This window comes from Podarcis filfolensis, assembly GCF_964270895.1.
Source record: "Podarcis filfolensis genome assembly, chromosome: 10".
In the NCBI taxonomy this organism is placed as follows: domain Eukaryota; kingdom Metazoa; phylum Chordata; class Lepidosauria; order Squamata; family Lacertidae; genus Podarcis; species Podarcis filfolensis.
The window spans coordinates 66,706,160-66,724,936 of record NC_139612.1 but is presented as its reverse complement, the minus strand read 5'-3'; the positions used below and the strand labels follow the sequence as shown (position 1 = coordinate 66,724,936).

The 18,777-nt window shown below is 48.7% G+C and overlaps 1 protein-coding gene across 12 annotated transcripts in view; it reads left to right on the top strand.

Moving 5' to 3' along the window:
• The first annotated feature begins 1,069 nt into the window (after positions 1-1,069).
• LOC310743024 (endonuclease domain-containing 1 protein-like) overlaps positions 1,070-18,777 on the top strand; it is a 162,082-nt gene continuing 144,374 nt past the window's right edge. For 4 of the 12 annotated variants that reach the window (XM_083573087.1, XM_083573075.1, XM_083573088.1 and 1 more), the window contains exons 1-2: positions 1,845-2,443; positions 3,591-9,905. The gene's annotated coding sequence lies outside the window, so the exon portion shown is untranslated. Of the gene's footprint in view, positions 1,818-1,842; positions 2,444-3,590; positions 9,906-10,787; positions 10,905-11,429; positions 11,798-18,777 lie in introns of those variants that run through there. The other 8 variants (XR_014538776.1, XM_083573080.1, XM_083573076.1 and 5 more) reach the window with 5 other exon arrangements.

The following is an 18,777-nucleotide window of genomic DNA, read 5'->3' as shown; positions in this document are numbered from 1 at the left end:
TAATGATGATGATAATTTTATTATTTATACCCCGCCCATCTGGCTCCCGTTGCTCTGTCCCAGCTCCTGCCAACCTAGCAGTTCGAAAGCATGCCAGTGCAAGTAAATAAATAGGTACCGCTGTGACGGGAAGGTAAACAACATTTCCGAGTGCTCTGGTTTCCGTCACGGTGTTCTGTTTCGCCAGTAGCAGTTAGGTCATGCTGGCCACATGACCCAGAAAGCTATCTGTGGACAAACGCTGGCTCCCTCGGCCTGAAAGCGAGATGAGCGCTACAACCCCATAGTCGCCTTTGACTGGACTTAACCGTCCAGTGTCCTTTACCTTTTTATATATATAGTATAATAACAATTATACAGAGATTATGTACACAGCTTGCAAGCTTCAGCCCAGCAGGAGCTAGCTGCAAATGATAGCAAAACATTAAATATACACATTGCAATTATTTGCAAAACTGCTTTGAGAATTGGGGGCTGGTGGGGAAGAAAGTGCTGTGTTGGTGATGTCCCAGATGCTAGCCAATCACCATGGTCCTCGGCCAGCATTTCTCCAGGTCAGATCTGAAACGCTCCCAAAAGCTACATAGCAGGTTTTTTGTTTGTTTGTTTCTGAGTTTGTGCCCGGAAGAAGTTCCATTTGGAGTAGATCAGGTGAAACTAGCCTTAACAGATCTAGAGGGATGTTACACCTGTCTTAACACGGTTGTCAATGAAAGCCAAGGCACTATTTGCTTTTCTGTGCAATGGCACTGCAGTCATTCATATTATCTCGCTCTCATTCTCTCTCTCACACACACATGCTCTCAACCGTTTTCAGTCTCTGAGTAACCTTTGGTCTTGTAAGCACCATCAGAAGTGGACATAACTCAGTTATTGCAGCATAACTGATAATGTAAACAAGCCCCAAAGTAGCTTGCATGACTCCACCAGGCAGGGCGTGTGATACGCTGGTGTCCCCTTTCATGATCGGAAGTTCTTGCCAAAACATACAGATGAGTTCAGCTGTCAGAAAGGGATCAAATATCCCTACTAGGAGGGGGAGACAGAGAGCATAAAAGCAGCGTTTCATCCTCACCTCCTCCCTGAAATGCTATTTTTCTAGGTGCAAAGAACTTCTTTTAATATAGAGGAGGCGCACCTGGTCGTGCAAGTATTTATTAAGCGGCATAGCAGAGCTGCGAGTTTATTAACTCGGCGAAGACCACTTTCAGGCGTCATTCTCAGTGGGAACAAAACCATGATGCAAACTGCCCAGGCTAACAGATTTTGGTTTCCCCTAACGACACCAGTGGAAGGCAGAGAACAATTCTCTGGGAAGGGGACGTCTCTGAATGTTAAAGAAAAACTGAAGATGGGCTTAACACTATAGAATTTCCTGTAGCTGAAACCTCCTTGTACACATCTCTCGCCTTCTCCTAGAAAAACAGCTTAAGGCAGGGTTCGAGGACATATGGCTCTCCAGCAGCTGTTGGGGCTTCAACTCCCGTGACCATCAGCCATGCTGGCTGTGGATGATGGGAGTTGGAGTCCCATTAACAAAAGGGAAGGCCAGAGGCTCCCTATATCTCACTGTGTTCAAGACACACAAGGGCAACTCCCATTCACTTAAATGAGGGACAGGAGAAGTTCGCTGTGGACACTGGGCCCCTTGTTAACCAGCGGAAGGGGCCGCCACTTGGATTTCCCAGCACCTCAGGCCTCAAAATATCTTGGGCCAGGACCGCATTGTGTCGAATTCATGACTTTTGAGGGCCCTGGGGCACAATTTTCCAGATTTCTCTTTTTTTCCTCCGGCTTCTGACTGAACACTTTTCCAGGTAATTTGTTTTCTTTCTGTTTTTTTTTTTTTTTTGCACCGCCACTGAAGAAAGAGAAACGCAACTAAATAGGCTCAGAAGGCAGGGCTGAAATGGTTTTATAACAAGCCCTCTTATTTATTTATTTTAGTTTTGGTTTTAGTTTGGGCAGAGGAGAGGACGGCGGCAGCAGCAGCAACAACAAAAATCCGTCCAAGGGCCTCCAAAACACTACGAGCAAAAGGAAAAAAAATATCCAAAACGAGATTCTGTTTTTTCTTTTTCTTTTAAAGGGACGCATTGTTTTGTTTTCCTCTTTCCCTTCTTGGCTGAAACCTGAAATGCTTTGGCTTGAGAGGATAAGATAAAGCTGTGCAGATCAGCCAGCGAAGCCCTGGCTATGAATCATTTGCTGCTGCTGCTGCTGCTTCCTTGCTCCATGCCAATCTCCCACCATCCTAGGGAAAACTCAGGGAGTGCCTGGAAATCACAGCGTTGTCTCTCCTCTCTCTCTCCTCTATTGAAGTCCTTTCGGCAGCAGAAGCACCCCTGAAGCAGCTCGGAGTTTCATCTGTGCTGCCGGCTGTCTTCTCCCTGGCTGGCATTTCTTCCGCCACGCTCTAATCCTGCACAGATCTTGTGATCAGGTAATTCTCTCCTCTGCCCACTGGATATGACGCAGCAAAATTAGTACTGGGGTTTTTTGGGTTGAGAATGGGGGTGTGGGAAACAGCTTTGGCTTGGCTGTGCTTAATTTGCTTTCGTGACCTTGCTTAAGGGTGTTTTAAAAGCCTCCCATTTAAAAGAACACAGAGAGAAGATGAATAAGCAACTTTGCAGCTTCCCTTTCCCTTGTTGTCAAGGAAAAGCTGAACAGGCAGCTATCACAGAACGATAGGAAATTCTCCCTTACTGCAGGGCCTCAAGTTTCAAGACCCAGTGGGCCTTTCCAAACATATCAGCATGTTTACGTTACATAACACGGTGAATTCAATAATAACAATATTATTATACTTTTTTATTTGTACCCGGTCCTCCCTGGCTGGAGCCAGGCTCAGGGCAGCTAACATCATAAAACTAACAGAGTATACAAAGAACGTAAGAACATAAGAACAGGCAATCAATTAATTAAAATACATCTTAAAATTAGTTCAGAGCAAATTAAAATCTGGACAGATGGCAGTGAATGGGTAAAATTGAGAGTGGTTAATATTCTCTAGGGCCAACTGTTACCACTGGTCTTATAAAGGACCTGTGAGGGGGCTAGGAGGCCTCTTTAATGCTTGTTCTTATACAGAAAGAAAAGAATCAGACTGAACCCCGACCAAAGGCCTGGCGGAACAGCTCCGTCTTGCAGGCCCTGTGGAAAGATGTCAAATCCTGCAGGGCCCTGGTCTCTTGTGAGAGAGCGTTCTACCAGGCTGGGGCCACGGCCGAAAAGGCCCTGGCTCTGGTCGAGGCCAGTCTAATCTCCCTGGGGCCTGGGATCTTCAGGGTGTTATTATCTGCAGACCTTAAGGTCCTCCGTGGGGCATACCAGGAAAGGCGGTCCCGTAGGTACGAGGGTCCTAGGCTAGGAAAATGAAACTGTCAATATCATCATGGTGATAGAAAGGTAGATATGGGACATGGTGGAATGGTATCCCATGGGAGGTGGTGGACTCTCCTTTTGAAGCAGAGGTTGGGAGACCATCAGCCATGGATGCTTGAGCTGAGATACCTGCATTTTAGGGGGGTTGGACTAGATGACCGACCCTCGGAGTCCCTTCCAACTCTACAATTCTGTGGTTCTAGTTTAACCATCACGGTTGTTCCTCCACTACCTGGGGACAAGACGGAGCCTTGAAGAACTTTGCTAGGGGGGACACAGATGCTCTGCAGAACTGCCAGCCATCTGCACTGTGATGGCCTGGGACTCGGGCTCGGACTCGGAACAAGAGGAGTCTCAGTCCGCACCGGATCCTTTGCCTCAGGCATCATCTGAACCTAGTCTGGGGCCTGATCCTGAAGTCCCAGTCTGCACAGGTTCCCCTGCAACAAACACCAGCTGGGCCGAGTCAGGGCCCTGAGCCTGCCCTGGCTCCAGATGCAGGGATTACCTCGTTGCCTTCAGCTGGGCCATCACTTACAGCTGCTCCACTACCAGTTGGGTCAGGGGAGGATGAGGCGGCCCCTGGGTCTAGTAACCCACTGACATCTCCCGAGCTGCAGAGACTAAGGTCTGAGAGAAGGAGAGACCTGAGTACTTGCAGGAGGAGGGCTTGCCTTCAGGCGAAACAGGGAGGTGAGTCGCCGGAGGATCAGGACCGTCCACTACCCCGACAAAGATAAAAGGCTGTTGGACCTTGCCCCAGGTTGTGGGAGCAACATTGCTGTATGCTAGATCCTGCCTGAGATCCTGTACCTGTCCTTGCCTGGCTTCCTGCATTGTGACCTGCCTTGGCCCTGTTGGACTGACTCCCAGCGGAACCTTTGGATTCTGGACTGGTTCTGGACCACGTTTCATGGGTTACTCCTGGGCTCAGCACACGCATGCTCTAGGATTGCCCTTTGAGGACAAAACAGAACCACACACTAGTTGGTTCCATGAACACCTGCTAGGCCACCTAGCTGCATACCCAACACCTCATATTCTGTCAACCACAATGAAAACCACTGAAAGTTCCAACCGGATGAACAGAATACAGTTTCCCACCAAGTGCAGATACAAAGTCTAGTAAAAAGCAAACTCTCTGTTTACTACCCAATTGCAGGAGAAATCGGTCTTCTTCATCTGGGCCCAGATCTCAGTAATGTTTAGGCTAGAACCTTCTCCAGATTGTTTGAAGTGACAAACCATTACACACTTATCTGGGAATTAGTCTCACTGAACTCAGTGGGACTTATTTCTGCTGAGGCATGCATATGATTTTGTGCTGCCAGTTTGGTGCAAATTACTGAAAACAATTCTCCTGAAATGGGTGGGGTGAAAATTATACTTCTTTTTTTAAGGTGGTGCATACACCACAGCAGAGATTATCACCGAAAAAATGCATTCCCTATCCCAGCTTAAGGAGAAGTGGATTGCAGGAGAGGCAACTATCTGTTAGTCCACATTTCATCAGGAAAAACCATACTTATCTCTGGCTATCACACACTTCCCAAATCTAGTATGTTCCAGATGTTGTTCAACTTAATATCTGACCGTTTGCTATGCTGGCTGGGGCTAATGAGAATCTGAGTCCAAAACCCATGAGGGGCACCAGGTTGATCCTAAGTGCTTTTGTGGAAAAGATTCAGGGATTAAATGCAGCACCTACAGTCCAATCCTATATATGCCTACTCTGAAACAAGCGCAATTGAACTCAGGCTTACTCCCAGGTAAATGGGTAAAGGACTGCAAACTTGGGGTCACTCTTTTGCTGTAAGGAGATGGGACAAAAATGGTTCTTCCCTCTAACTGTCCAAAGTCCAGCACTGACCCGTATTGAAGAAGACCAAATATCTTATTAGCGGCAGGGATCCGACTGTCGCACGATGTAGTTTTTCTACAGCCGTGCCTGCCAAAAATATGAAAAAGTCATGTAATGTGATAGTCTCATTTCTCCCACTAATAACATACTCAGTCTTCCTCAGTAACAACCGCCAATACATCTGCCATAATGTATACACATTTTAAGTGGAAAAATAACGACGTTATTTGCTGTCACAGGGGCGCAGAACGAGGAATCTTGCTGATAGGGTTCAGCATGTTTCTCTTCATGAGGTTTATTTGTGTGTATGTGCTTATGTGTTGTTATGTGACTCGATGCAATTAGGGTTATGGGCTGAATCAACACGAAATTGCCTGACCTAGTTCCACTTGGCCTCTTTGTTTGCTCAGCAGATATGGGGTCAAGTCAAGGCAAGCAAAACGTTGGCTTGGTAGGGTTGAGAGCGGAATCTGAGATCTCTGCAATGACCTTCCTTGCAGCTTTTGAGGCCTGCACAATGGCAGCCTCCTTGCATATGGCCCGGCAGCTGAAGATCTGGAGGGAGAGAGGGGGAGATTCTGACTCCAGCAAGCAGTTTAGGAAGGTGGACCACCTCTCCCCTTTCGACACATTATTTCAGCAGAGCAGAGTCAACTTCAGCACCACTGTAGGAACAGCAACAGCGCGACTGATCTCCCGCACAGATCAGCCGACCCTCGCCCCATCCGCTTTCCGCAGCACAGAGATTTCGGCAAGCAAGATTTCCGAACGCTGTGTTTCCCAAGCTTTTCATACTTGGGGCATTTTAAAAAAAATATGGAGGAAAATTTGAGGCATGCCTTCGCTCAGAAAGATTTTCCTCAACCCTCTCTCTTCATCCCTGCGACTAGGGCAAAGTTGTCTTCTCCTTACTAATCAGTCAAGGCTCAGGGACAAGGCAGTGCTTTCTGGGCAGGTGAGATGCTTCCGAGATTTTCTCATGCCTTTCAGTTGCACTGGAAATCCAAGTGACACTCCCCATATACTGGCAAGAGGCTAGGGAGGGTATCAGTGTTGCACCAGGCCTAGCTTTTCCAGCAATCGTACTGCTGCGGGTGAATTATGACAAGCCAGCTTAGTTTTTCCAGTCACATTTTTTGACTACTCTTGCATCTCACTGAAAGAGATCCCCAGCACAGAATTTGGGAATGGGAATGTCTTAGTGGGTGCGAGAGAATGTGCTGGGTGCTTGGAAAAAGTAAGGTTCAGAAATAACAATACATTAAGTGGAAGGGGTCAATACATTAAGTGGAATGGGTGGCGCTGTGGGTTAAACTACTGAGCCTAGGACTTGCCGATCAGAAGGTCGGCGGTTCGAATCCCCATGACAGGGTGAGCTCCCGTTGCTCGGTCCCTGCTCCTGCCAACCTAGCAGTTTGAAAGCATGTCCAAGTGCAAGTAGATAAATAGGTACCACTCTGGTGGGAAGGTAAACGGTGTTTCCGTGTGCTGCTCTGGTTAGCCAGAAGTGGCTTAGTCATGCTGGCCACATGACCCGGAAGCTGTACGCTGGCTCCCTCGGCCAATAAAGCGAGATGAGCGCCGCAACCCCAGAGTCGGTCACGACTGGACCTGATGGTCAGGGGTCCCTTTACCCTTTACCTTTTAAGTGGAAGGGAGGCGTTTTGTTTCAGATGCGTCACTGAACCTTCCAGCTTGCTGCTCAGTGCAAAAGTCTAATTAGCTAAATAACCTCACTGTGGAAACTTAAAACACATTGTGGAGATGGAGAAATTTGGATAAACAAGAGAGGTATTAACCTAGTACTGAAACAGGTTGTTGTTGCTGTGATCAACAGAAACAGTCTTACAGTATGAGACAACTCCTAGAATCCAATAAACAAACAGCATCTCTGGAATCTAGGATTACATCATATGGGACCATAGTAAACACTTATCAGCAAATTAATATTTTTGCATAATACAATGCATTATTGTAACCCTTAACAGATTGTAATTTTGACATAGCTTCCCCAAGTCTTGATAACGTGGAACTTTGCTGTTGCCCATACTCTTACAAAACACTTTTTTTTTGTTACGTTTCCAAATGTGATTGCTAATATTTATCAAAGGCATGAGAGTTAAATAATATGGGTCTGCTTCACAATATTTCACTGGGATAACATATTTTGCATAGTTTAACAGAAATATTAATGGGCCCACATTTTCTAGGGACCTGGATAATGAAGTCCTGATTATTTGTTTATATTGAAAAACCAGGTATTTCCTCAAGCTTATGACAAGAAGATGTTTGGTGATTTAAAAGCATTTCCAAACCTCTTACTGTATATAGTATATATTATGTGCAATATAAAACCAATGCCCATTAAAACAACAATCTAAAATAATAAAGCAATGGTACAAAAACTGATAAAAGTGAACAAAACCAAGCCAGAAGATTCAAACACATAAAATACATCATTTTGATCTTAAGGGTCAGGGAAAGCCTAGGCAAAAAAACAAGCCTTTACTAGACACCTGAAGCAAGTGCTGTAATAGTTGCAGCTTCATTTATGGCAAAGGAAAGGGCAATCCACAGTACAGAGGCAACAGCAGAAAATGAATGTTTTGGGGTCACTACCCTATGATATTCTGTGGGGTACGGTGCCACAAGCAGAATTTCCCTAGATGTTCTAAATGATCTTACAGGCAGCATCTAATTGACGGCTCATATAATTAGTCCCCGTGCTACCACTCTGAAGTAGATCATGATTCCCATTTTACATCAAAACAAGGCTGAGACTGGGAGACAGGTTCAAATCCATGAAATAAACCCATGGCTGTGTTGGGACTGAAAGGCAGTTTCTCCATGTCTATACGGCTTGAAACCAAACTGATTGGCCTCATCACTTGCTGACGCATCAACCAGTGAACATTAATGTGTGAGCAGACAAGGATGAAAATAATTTATGCTTGACGTGGGCTTCCTGTAGACATCTGGTTGGCTTCTGTAAGAGGATGCTGGACTAGATGGGCCTTTTAACCCGGTCACACAGGGGATATCAATGTTCTATCCATGGTTTTAAATATGGGCTTGCAAAGACAAACAAGTCATCAGTTGATGCTGAAAGCATATGTCTGAAGTCTCTAAACCAGAGGCAGCCAAAATGATGCCTCCAGATTATGCTCCTAAACCATGGGAATAAACCAGGTTCAAGTTTTGGTTCAGGTCTATAAACCACGCACCGGATGGCCCAGAGAAGAGAGGGCACACATTTCTTGACTTTATGAGCCTGCATTAAAACAAAACTATCGACTGCGCGATGCGTTCTACAGAAGCGACGTTTTGCGGAGCACATCTTCCAGATCCCGTCTGCTTCAGGCTGTAACTTCTCTCCCCCTTTCTTTCGACACAAAACAAGTTTTTCTCATTCCTCGTTTCTGCTTCTGTCAGCACTGCAAAGGCCCGATACAGCTGCGGAAGAGCAAAGCTGCATTTTCTTTATGCCAGAAGGCACCTTTCCCCAAGTTGCTCAGAGGGGCTGTGCTGAGACCCTGTGCAATCCCTGTGGCAAACCGAGTGATGCCGATACCTAGCAAGCAGAACACAGACAGGTTTTTGTTTGGGGGGGCGGGGGAAACAAACAACCCATTTACTCCTATTTCCCATCAATTATCATCATCATCATCATCATCATCATCATCATTGCATTACTCCACAGGATAATAATGCATTCTCCCCCATCAATTCCCTTTTACTTGTTAACTTTTGGGGAAGCTATTCCTGCTGCTTAAAGAGACCCCCTAGCACCCAATTCTCCAGGGGCGCCCCCCCTTTTGCAAATGTGCTTGCTCATTACTGTACACCTCTTCTCTTCCTTTTTGGAAAGGCATCTGCCCTGGATTCCTTCTGGTGCCTCTCCTGTTTCTGATCTCGGTGTGGTTTCCCACCCCCCCTCTGTTGTTGTTGTTCCTTGTTTCCCTCCAGACAAAACTTGGTGATGCTGGTGGTCTGTTGCAAACAGCCCGGCGTGTTGCGTCGGCGGGGGTTAGGCGACATGATGGTGTGGTTCGGGGCTTCTGGGTTGGTGTTTTGGCTTTTTCCTTATTTTTTTGGCTCGCTGCTGCTGCTGCCGCTGCTGCAGAGTCACGTGGGAGTCCCCGAAGTTTCCATAGCGAGGCCTCTCGGCGTCACATGATGGCCACGATATAATGAAACAACATTGTAGCGAGGGAAGCAGTGCCCGAGCGCCGGGCGGCGGCGAGAGAGAGGCGCGCGGGGCGCCGCCGGCGCGCACGGGGAGGCGGAGAAAGTTCTCGGGCGCGCCGGCAGCAGCAGCAGCCCTGGGAACCCGGTGCGGCTCCGGCTGAAGGGGCGTCGCTGCGGGTTAGGGCAGCAGGAGAGCCGGCCGCCCCCAGCCCGGAGCGAGAGGAACTTTGCGCGCCAGCCTGCGTGGGAATTGCACCTGCTCCGGGCCGGAGAGCGCGCGCCTGGCCATCATAGGATTGGAAGGGATCCCGAGGATCATCTAGTCCAGCCCCCTGCAATGCTGGAAAAAAGGGGTCCGCGTGGGTTTGGGAATTTTTGCTTGGAGGGGGGGAATTATTTCCTTCTCTCCCCCCCTTCCTTCCTTTTTTCATCTTGTTTGGGAAGAGAGACCCGCGCCTGGATCGCGAAGGTGAGTTTATTTATAGGGAGGATTTGTTGGGGGGGGGGGCAAGGATTGAGGAAATGGCAAAGATGCGCATCCCCCGGGCAAGGAAGGATGGCGCTCGGCGTTGGGTCGGTTTCCGAGACGCTGCGTTTTCGTTTGGCCACCTCTTCTTGGCACTGCCCGGTTTCCCCTCCTGGCTCTGCTAGGAAGGCAGAGCGAAGGCCGGGCTATTCTTTAAAGGAATTCTTTCCTTTTTTTTGTTTTGTTAAAGAGGCGATCGCTCCATGGTGGCGGCGGCGCTGCTCGGCGGCGCTGCTTCCGCGCGGGGCTCCGGGCGCACCGGGCTCGGCGGGCGCCCCTCCTGCGGGCGGCGTGGCGTGCGTGCGCCTCGCCCCCCCCCCCCGCGATGTCCGCATTCCAGCTAATGTTGCGCAGATAAAATTCAAACTTGAGGTAAACAGAGGAGGAGGAGGGGCGGGAGGGAGGTTGTTTCCATCCTTAGATCCCACCTCCTCCTCCTCCTCCCAGGCGGAAACACCTCCCGGTTCAAGAGATGAGAACAGTCCCCAGATCTCCTCCAACCCCATCCATCCCTAGATTCCTTCACTTCTTAGGTGGGCAGGGGCTCCTAGCTGATGCCCGGAACTCTCCACCAGGAGTGAAAGAGCAGGTGTCTTTGCAACGCCAGGCATCCTCTCCCCAAGTTTAACAACCCAAGACACCACCAATGTTGGGCTTGTTTTTTGTTTACCATTTGGCAAACGCCATGCTCCTTTCCTGGTTAGCCGCAAAACATCTTTCCTCCAAGGAAAGGGGTATTGCAACCTCTCTAACCTCCCCATATTAAAACACCCAGGTGTTTTAATAAGCCAGAGCAGGGGCATGGAGTTGTTGACTTGCCCTCGGTTATCTTGCTTGCGCTCCTGACAACAACCTTGCAAGGTAGGCCAGTGTCACTGTGCTTGCGTTGCAGTTCGGTGTGGAGGCGGTCAGAGGGGAGGGGGTTGTCCCTGAGGCCTACGGGTGAGGAGGAGGAAACGCTCCCTCCTTGCTTCATGGCACAATCCAGGGGCGAAACACGGCTTTATTTCACCCAGGTCAAAGACTCCAGTTTGGGGGGCACACCCCCCCATGTACATCTGCGTACACACACAGGCTGGGAGCCTCAATGGTGCCCCTCTGGAAGCTTCACCTGGGGCAAAAATCCAGCTAGACACCCCCCCCCCAGCCCCATAGCTATGGCCCTGGCAGAATCCCTATCACTACCTCCTCTCCCGTTTTGCTTGGGCTCTTCCTTACCTAAAAAAAGCTCTGTGTGTATGTGAAGGCAGAAAGGGCAGAAAAGGAAATACTCAATGACCCTCTTCCCCACCCTTGCCCAGGAAATCCAAGGCTTAAGGTCCGCTTCTCATTTTGCTCTTACAATACCGCAGCCTTGCTGAGAGCAAGAGGAGCGGTGCAGTGGGGAGTTTTGTAGAAGTGGAGCTTACATCTGCAAAGAGAGGGTTGATGAACGTAGGAGCCAGTGGAGGAACGCTGGGCTGGTGGGTTGTGTGGTTGTTTTTGCCAAACTTCTGGGCAAAGGAGAGAACCTCAGGGGCGTTCGGTGGGTGCTGCGCTGTAGACCTTTGCTGAAAGACCCTCCCTCTCCCAGGCACCTGCAAGGAAAGTCACGGGAGCCTTGCTCTCTCCCTGGCCTCTGGTCCCCTTAAGGCTTCTGCAGTTTCAGGCATATCACTCATGACATGCAAAATGCTGTAATAACAGGGTGGAGGTTTGTGGGGGTTTGTGGAAGCGACAGCTGGGCGTGCGTGAGGTTAGACGGTGTTGACAGCTGGCTGCGTATGTGGCTCAGCGGTGTTGGTGTTGGTGGAAAGAGGAGAGCGAATGGTAGTAGTGAAGGGGTCGGCACACAGGTAGTGTGCGACCAGCGGTGGTGGTTTCTGTGATGTGCTTCCTGCAGGGGGCTGGGGGTGGGAAGCAGACGGATGCTTTTTGCCCAGTGGGATGCTTGAGGCTGTGTTGACATGACTTAAGAGAAAACTTCCCCTCTGCCCAAACCGCTTGGAGGGAGGTGCAGGCGATGGATTGGTTAACTGTGGGTGGAGATGTTTCGGGAAGCGCTTGTTGTGTTGAATAACAGGCTAGCTGTTAAAAGAGTGTTGCATGCCTGCCTGGTGTCTGTGGTTCTTCCTCCGCTGCCTCCCCAGGCCTCCTTGCCTTCCAGGGTAATACTTAGCAACTTCGCTGTACGTTTTGCATCCAGAGAGAGCTGCCTGTGCAAACATTTCACTAATTAATTGATGCAAGTTTCCCCTCTGCGAATGTTCTCTGGTGGCAGGGAACAGCTTGCCTCCAGTGGCATGCAGAGAGAGAGGGAGAGAGGGTTAGTGAGGAAGCCCGAAGCTGGAACATTTAAATAAACAGTCTTAAAGGCATATTCATATGCATACATAGGTCTATTTTCTCTCTCTCTTTTTGTCTTTTACACACACACACACACACACACACACACACACAAAATTGCCTCCTAGAAGCTCAGCTCAGTTTGGGTAACAACATGTTATTTAAAACTGTGGCAACGAAACTGGAGAAGTTGAATTATGAGGAAGTGATTAGGCTTTTCCGGCATTTTTCTTCGGTAAAAGGAAAATAACCTAGATTCCTCTCTTCCCCCCGTGGTGAGACGTCTTCTTTTATTTAATAAAACCCTTTCTAAGATATTTGTAGTACTAGGTCCCACCACAACCTTCCCTTTCCCCCCCCGCTCCCCGCAAAAAAACACCCTTTAAAGCTGGGATGAAGATAGGGTTTTGCAGATTGGCCGATTAGAAGAGAAGGCAGGCTTTAAGGCTGTGGTTGTGCTGTCTGACCGATGTGTGCGTGTGAAGCATTTGAGAAGGCAAAAAGTAGGAAATATGCCATTTCCCTGTGCGCATGGAGCGGGGCATTGGATGTTCACAGGGTTGCCTTGGGGTAATCTCAGGATAAAGGAGCAGGAGTCCCACACGAGTACGTTTCACCCACGTTAAATCAGCTTACAACTACCGTGGTTTCTTGAGCTTCACAGATGAGTTAAGGGGTCTTTATTTGCTATGGCAATAACAGTGTTGGTATCTTCAGATTAAAGACCATATATATATATATACACAGACAAGGAGTTGATTCTTCTAGGTAACACAGCTTAATTGAGAGTATGAAGCCTTCCCCCACAAAAGAGCCTGGGGAAAATTTGGGGCCATTTGTTTTCCGACTGGCTTAGGCTAAATGTAAAAGGGCCTTTGGTCTGATTGTGTGTGTGTGTGTGTTGTTGTTGGGAAGCTTCCTCACACTGCTGTACATGTTCCACGGCAAATTGGCCCGTGTGTGTGTTTTTTGCCTAGCACTACTGACCCACAGCTAGGATGGTTTGTGGCAAAGTACAAGATGTTCAGTCCTGTGCATGGGAGAGAGCTTGCGAATAACCAGCTCACTGCAGGCTGGGAACCAATGCATCCAGATTCCAAGCTGCTGATTTGTGCCTGGCGATGGTGTGAAACCCTGCTAAATGAGGGCAAAGGGCTGGTTTGTTGTGTGTGTGTGTCTCATTCTAGGGAGAAAGGACTCTCTTCTATAAACCACAGCAGTCTCTCCATAGAGGAAGGTCGCTAATTTTGTTGGGACAGGTTCTGAGGGTACAAACACAGGCTATATTATCATAAACATATGCTTTTTAACGTCTCTGAACCACCATGCTTTACTGGACTGGCTGAAAAGCAGTTTTCGTAAGAAAAAGGGGGGAAGTAATCTGCATTATTTTGTATCGAAGGAGGGTGTGGCTGTGCCGGATTAATTGATGCGTACGATCTTCCGTACGAAACATGGGCTGTTGTGCATTGCGGGCTCTGTGTTAAGACTCGAGAGCCGCACTGGGGAATGGTTTGTGTTTGGGAGTCCAGGGTTTTTAATGGCAAGGTAATGATGGGGTTATGAGGCACACAGAACAATGCAGAAATTGTGGGGCCTGGATGCGGCCGGGGAAGCAACAGAAACAGCAAATGGTTACCAGAAATGGAAGGGGGTAGGCAGGAGAGGTTTTTGCAACCTGTGCGCATGTGTTCATGAACACAGGGCAAACACGCACAGACTCTTATAGCACATTCATATATGTGAAGACCTGTGGTGCCGGGGCGAGCCTTGTTCTAGCGTGGGGTCCTGCAGAGATTGCAAAAGTGTTGTTTGCTTCGAACCGGAACGGATGCACATGGTGCTGCCATGTGAAGATCTGTGCCTCGATAAGAGGTTCACGGAGGAGGCCGACGCCATTTTTACAAGGCTGTGGTGCGTGGGGATCTCGTATCTGCTGCATAAAAACTAGCTGATGGATGGCATCATCATCCTCTTGTTCCGGGATGCTTCTTGATCAGCGCAAGATATGTGGGCCGCCATAAATAAGGTTGAGAGGGAGGCAGCTGATCCCACAGCATGGGCAGATATGCTTCAGAAAGACGCGGGGAGTGTTCCTCTTGACACAAACATCATTTTGCACATGTTCACAGGGAACGGTACCCAGATTGATTTATGGAATCCTCCTTGGGGGGGAAGCTGTGCCCAAAAGCACCCTGCCTTTCATGGCATGCTTTTCAGAAACCAAGTACTGGGGTTGTGAAGAGGTTTGCCCTGCTGTGTTTAGTGGGAGAAAAAGAGAAAACAGATGCTGTGAAGAGGTTTCATTTTGCGGAGCTGCTTTCTAGATGGAAGTAAGCCCTGGGTTTGTTTCGTTTCTCTTGCATGAGGGTGGCATTAAAGTCAAAAGGGCATTTTTGTAGGGGGGGGGCAGACGTTGCAGTCCCTGATGTATTCTCAGGCATTGTGTTGAGTTTGGGGCATTTGTTTTGTGGAATAACGGGAAGGTATGGATGCCTGGAAGGTGTTTGCTTCCAGCATTTCTCCCCCAGAACAAGGACAATGCTTCTTGGCTCTGTGTTGGGCTGGAAAGTCCTTCGCAATTTAGGCTTCCCTTCACGTCTTTTGTGGGATACCTCGCACTTTATATAATAAAAAAATTCCAAGCGGGCAGCCTTGTTAGTCCGCTTCACGCACGCACAGAGCAATATCTATCTGTTGCCGTTAGGGGGCCCTTGACACCTCCTTTCACGCGTAGCGAGGTTCACACGTGCACCTGAAATGAGGCAAACTGCTCTGGAACTGCGCGTATCAGCCTCCTCGGATTGGCTCCCTTTCTGCGCCTGCCTGTCCTGCGCCCCGAGAACGCGGGTTTGGCTGCCTGACGCGTAACATGAGGAATGTTGTTGTTATTGTTGTTGTTATCATTTTGTGAGGGAAAAGTGTCGGACTTGTTTTCAGGCGCGTCTTGGGAACGCGCGGCTTTCGCGTGTCTGAGGAGAGAACCGTGTCTCTTCCTCCGTGTGAATGTGTATGGGTCGCCTCGGGAGTTTGTTTTGACAGCCGGGCTTTTCCTCCCTCCCTCCCTCCCTCCTCGCTGTGACGTGCCAAGCCCCGCCCACCCCGCTGCGCTCCCAGCCAACATGAACACGAACGCAGCTCCCGCTGCCAAGCAGCGACTTCCGCCTTCAGCCTCCCAAACCCGGCCGGCGCCACCTCGCACTGACTGCGGCACTGCCGCCGGCGAGCCCGCCCACACACTCGCGGCCGCCTAATCGAAACCCTGCGCTCCTCCCTCCGCGCTGCCGCCAGCCAATCACAGCCTAGCGCCGCTGCCTTCCAGCCACGCCCTCAGCTTCCCCCCCTTCTCCCCCCCTCCCTGGCGCTCTCCCCCGCGCGTGTGCTGATTGGCTTCTCCTCCTCAAGTACGTCTCTCGCTCTCCTCTCCTCCGCTCCCTCCCCTCCCTGCCTGCTTCTCCAGTGTTTGTTATGGTCCGGCCTCGTGCCGCCGGCTCATTTTGTCACGCGGCAGGGCCTCGCGCCGCCCTTGTCCCCGCCCCTTCTCGCTCGTTCGCTCCCTTCCCTCGTGCTTAACTCCCTCCACCTCCCCTCCGCCCCGAGCCTTGTGGCGACGAGGCTTCTGATTGGCTGAGAGGAAGGCGGGAGGGAAGGAGGGGAGCTAAAAAGCGTTTATGGCGTTTTACCTCAGACATCCTGGTCCTTGAATTTTATTGGATTTTATACTAAACGCACGCGCGCGCACGTAGTTCTATTTATATTTATACATACACACACGTATATAGATTTACATACGTACATTTCTATGTATATCTACATATATATATACCTATATATAATGTATATGTAGATATACATTTATAAATATATGTGTGTGTAGCGAGAGAGACAATTCTGTATATCTACATATATAGCTATATTCCTATATATAATATATATGTAGATATACATTTATAGATATATCTGTGTGTGTGGAGAGAGAGGACACTGCCAACAATAATGGCACTGCCTGCCATTCTTAGGGATGGACAAAACTCTGAAGAATAGAAATAATCCTCATGATTATGAATAAACGTTTAGTTACCATCAGTGGGCTCCTGTTGTCAGAATAATTTAACCCCAGTTTTATTCTCCCACAACAACAAAACCCTTTAAACTGCATGTTCAGTCACTTCAACAGACGGAAATGGCTGCTGTGGCTTTTGTCTCTGCCTCAGGGGAAGCTGCACCTGGCCAGTACCCGCCTGCCGGCTGTTTAATACAATATGGTCAAGAAGTTCCCTTAGCTGCCGATTGGACCACCCCACCCTCATTTTCAGGAAATGTTGTGTTATTTCAACACAATGGCTGTGGAAAGAAATGTTGCAGCGCTAGCTGTGGGAGTGGAGCCCATTGATCCCTGAATTCTAGCAACTCGTAATATAATAATAATAAAAATAGTATTGCTGTGTGCAACATTTTTTATGGCAAGAACAACTTGCTGCCTTTTGTGAATAGAGCAGGAATCGTGGAAACTGCCCTTACATGTACTGTTATTAGGACTATAGTTCCCATCGTCCATTGCCATTGGCCATGGTGTCTGGGGCTGATGGGAATTGGAGTCCAGCAACATCCGCTCACACCCTGACACAGCCCAAGGGCCGTGTTGCTGCCTGGGCTACCTCCTGGGGGCCACATGCCAATGATAGGCCAGGGCCAGAGCCACAAGTGGGTGGGAGCAGCTGAGGCAACATTGATCCTTGCACAGAATTCTTACTACTCTGAGTTAAATCTATATACCGCTCGTTGTCCAGAGAAGATCACAGGGCGGTTTTACAGCGCCAAAATGCAAAATGCAAACCCCCAAATGCATATCATAATCTCAACAACAACCGATAACTGCCTCGCTCCCCACAAACTCAATTAAAAAGGCCATAGATGGTTTAATCAGCCAAAGGCCTGGCTATCGAGTTACTGCATAACAGAAGTGTCCTTTCTGAATCCCATCCCACACCCTTCTCTGTCTTCCATTCAGGCAAGCAGGAGGCATTATCAGATTTCAAGCAAAACAAAAGTACGCAAGCAAGGTGAGGCTGCAAGGGGATCTGTGCAGCCAAAGGCCCAGACCTGGTGTTTCACTAGGATTGCCACGTTTTGATCAGCTCGTGATCCTTTGCATTTAAGATTTTGCAGACTTCGTTTAGGGAATGCTAGTGTGTTTTTTCTCCATGCTGGGCTGAAGCATTGCTTTATTGTTTTGCTGCTAAATACGCAAAAGCAGGAGGCCTGCCTTTTGGTCAGCAACCCCAGGACTGGATTCATTCTCAAGCCGGCTTTATAGCAGTTGCACCTTTGATGCTGTTGCCAGCATGAATCCCACTGGCTTGCAGTCTCCGTCTCGTATTTGAATGGGCTATTGCTGGCCAGCCAGATTCCTTGCAGGAACCTCAGTAGATGTTGCCAAGATTATTAAAACAGCCACCACCAGGTAGCTCTGCCACCGCTGATTCGGCCCTGAAGGTTTCCATTATACGTCCCCCCCTTTTGCTTTTTTTTTGCGCGGCACCAAAATAGCCGACTGCAGGCTGGTGACTCATGAGAAAAACACCTGTTTGGTCACATTTGAGCAGAGCGAAACAATGCAGCAGGTAGGCAGGCGGGCAGCTGTGAAAAGGAGGATAATGGGGTTTCTGCACAGAGGAGGAAATTTTGGAACGGAGGAAGCTTCTCTGTCTAGATCTGTATTTTCTGCACTGAGTCACAGTGGCTGTCCAAGGTTTCAGGGCTGGGAATGTTCCCAGCCTAACTTGGAGCTGCCAGCAATTGAATCTGGGACCTTCTGAATGCAAGAAAGTTGCTCTGAACTATGGCGAGAGAGGTTCCAAACTCTGTTTTTTGCATCGTTGTTAAAGCTGCAGGAGTCTCTTAGGCATCTGTTCTGCATTTGGGCACTGTCGTGTGAGGATATTTATTTGTTTAAAAACATGCATACATGCCTCAATATTTTGAATATCTCTAAGTGGGTTTTAATCTGGACACTGGATGATAGCTGCCTCTAAATCTCTGGATTCAGCAGGAGGCAAAATGACCATGGCTTGTCCCACCCAATGTTCGAAATTCCCCAGGCACATTTTGCACCTGGTTATCAGCCATTGGGACCAAGTGAAGATGCCTGGGCCTGACACCATCTGGAGGTGCATGTTTTTGCATGGGTCTTGCCTGTTTTCACACACTAGGAACACACCCTGTAGAATCCTGTCCATTATATTTTATCTGCACAATCAGAATGAATTTCTGGAAGCAAAAAGTTGTGTTGAAAAATATGACTTTCGAGCCTTCTGGCCCCCAAATGGCAGTCGGACATTCCATTTTGGCAACTGTAACCCTGCTTTAAGGAGGCTTTTGGTGCCTAGCTTATATATCTGAGTTTCCAACACTGGCACTCATTATTTTCCTGATGCTGCCATCAACTGCCCCTTACTAGCTGTGGAAAACCCTTTTGAAGAAAGAAGCA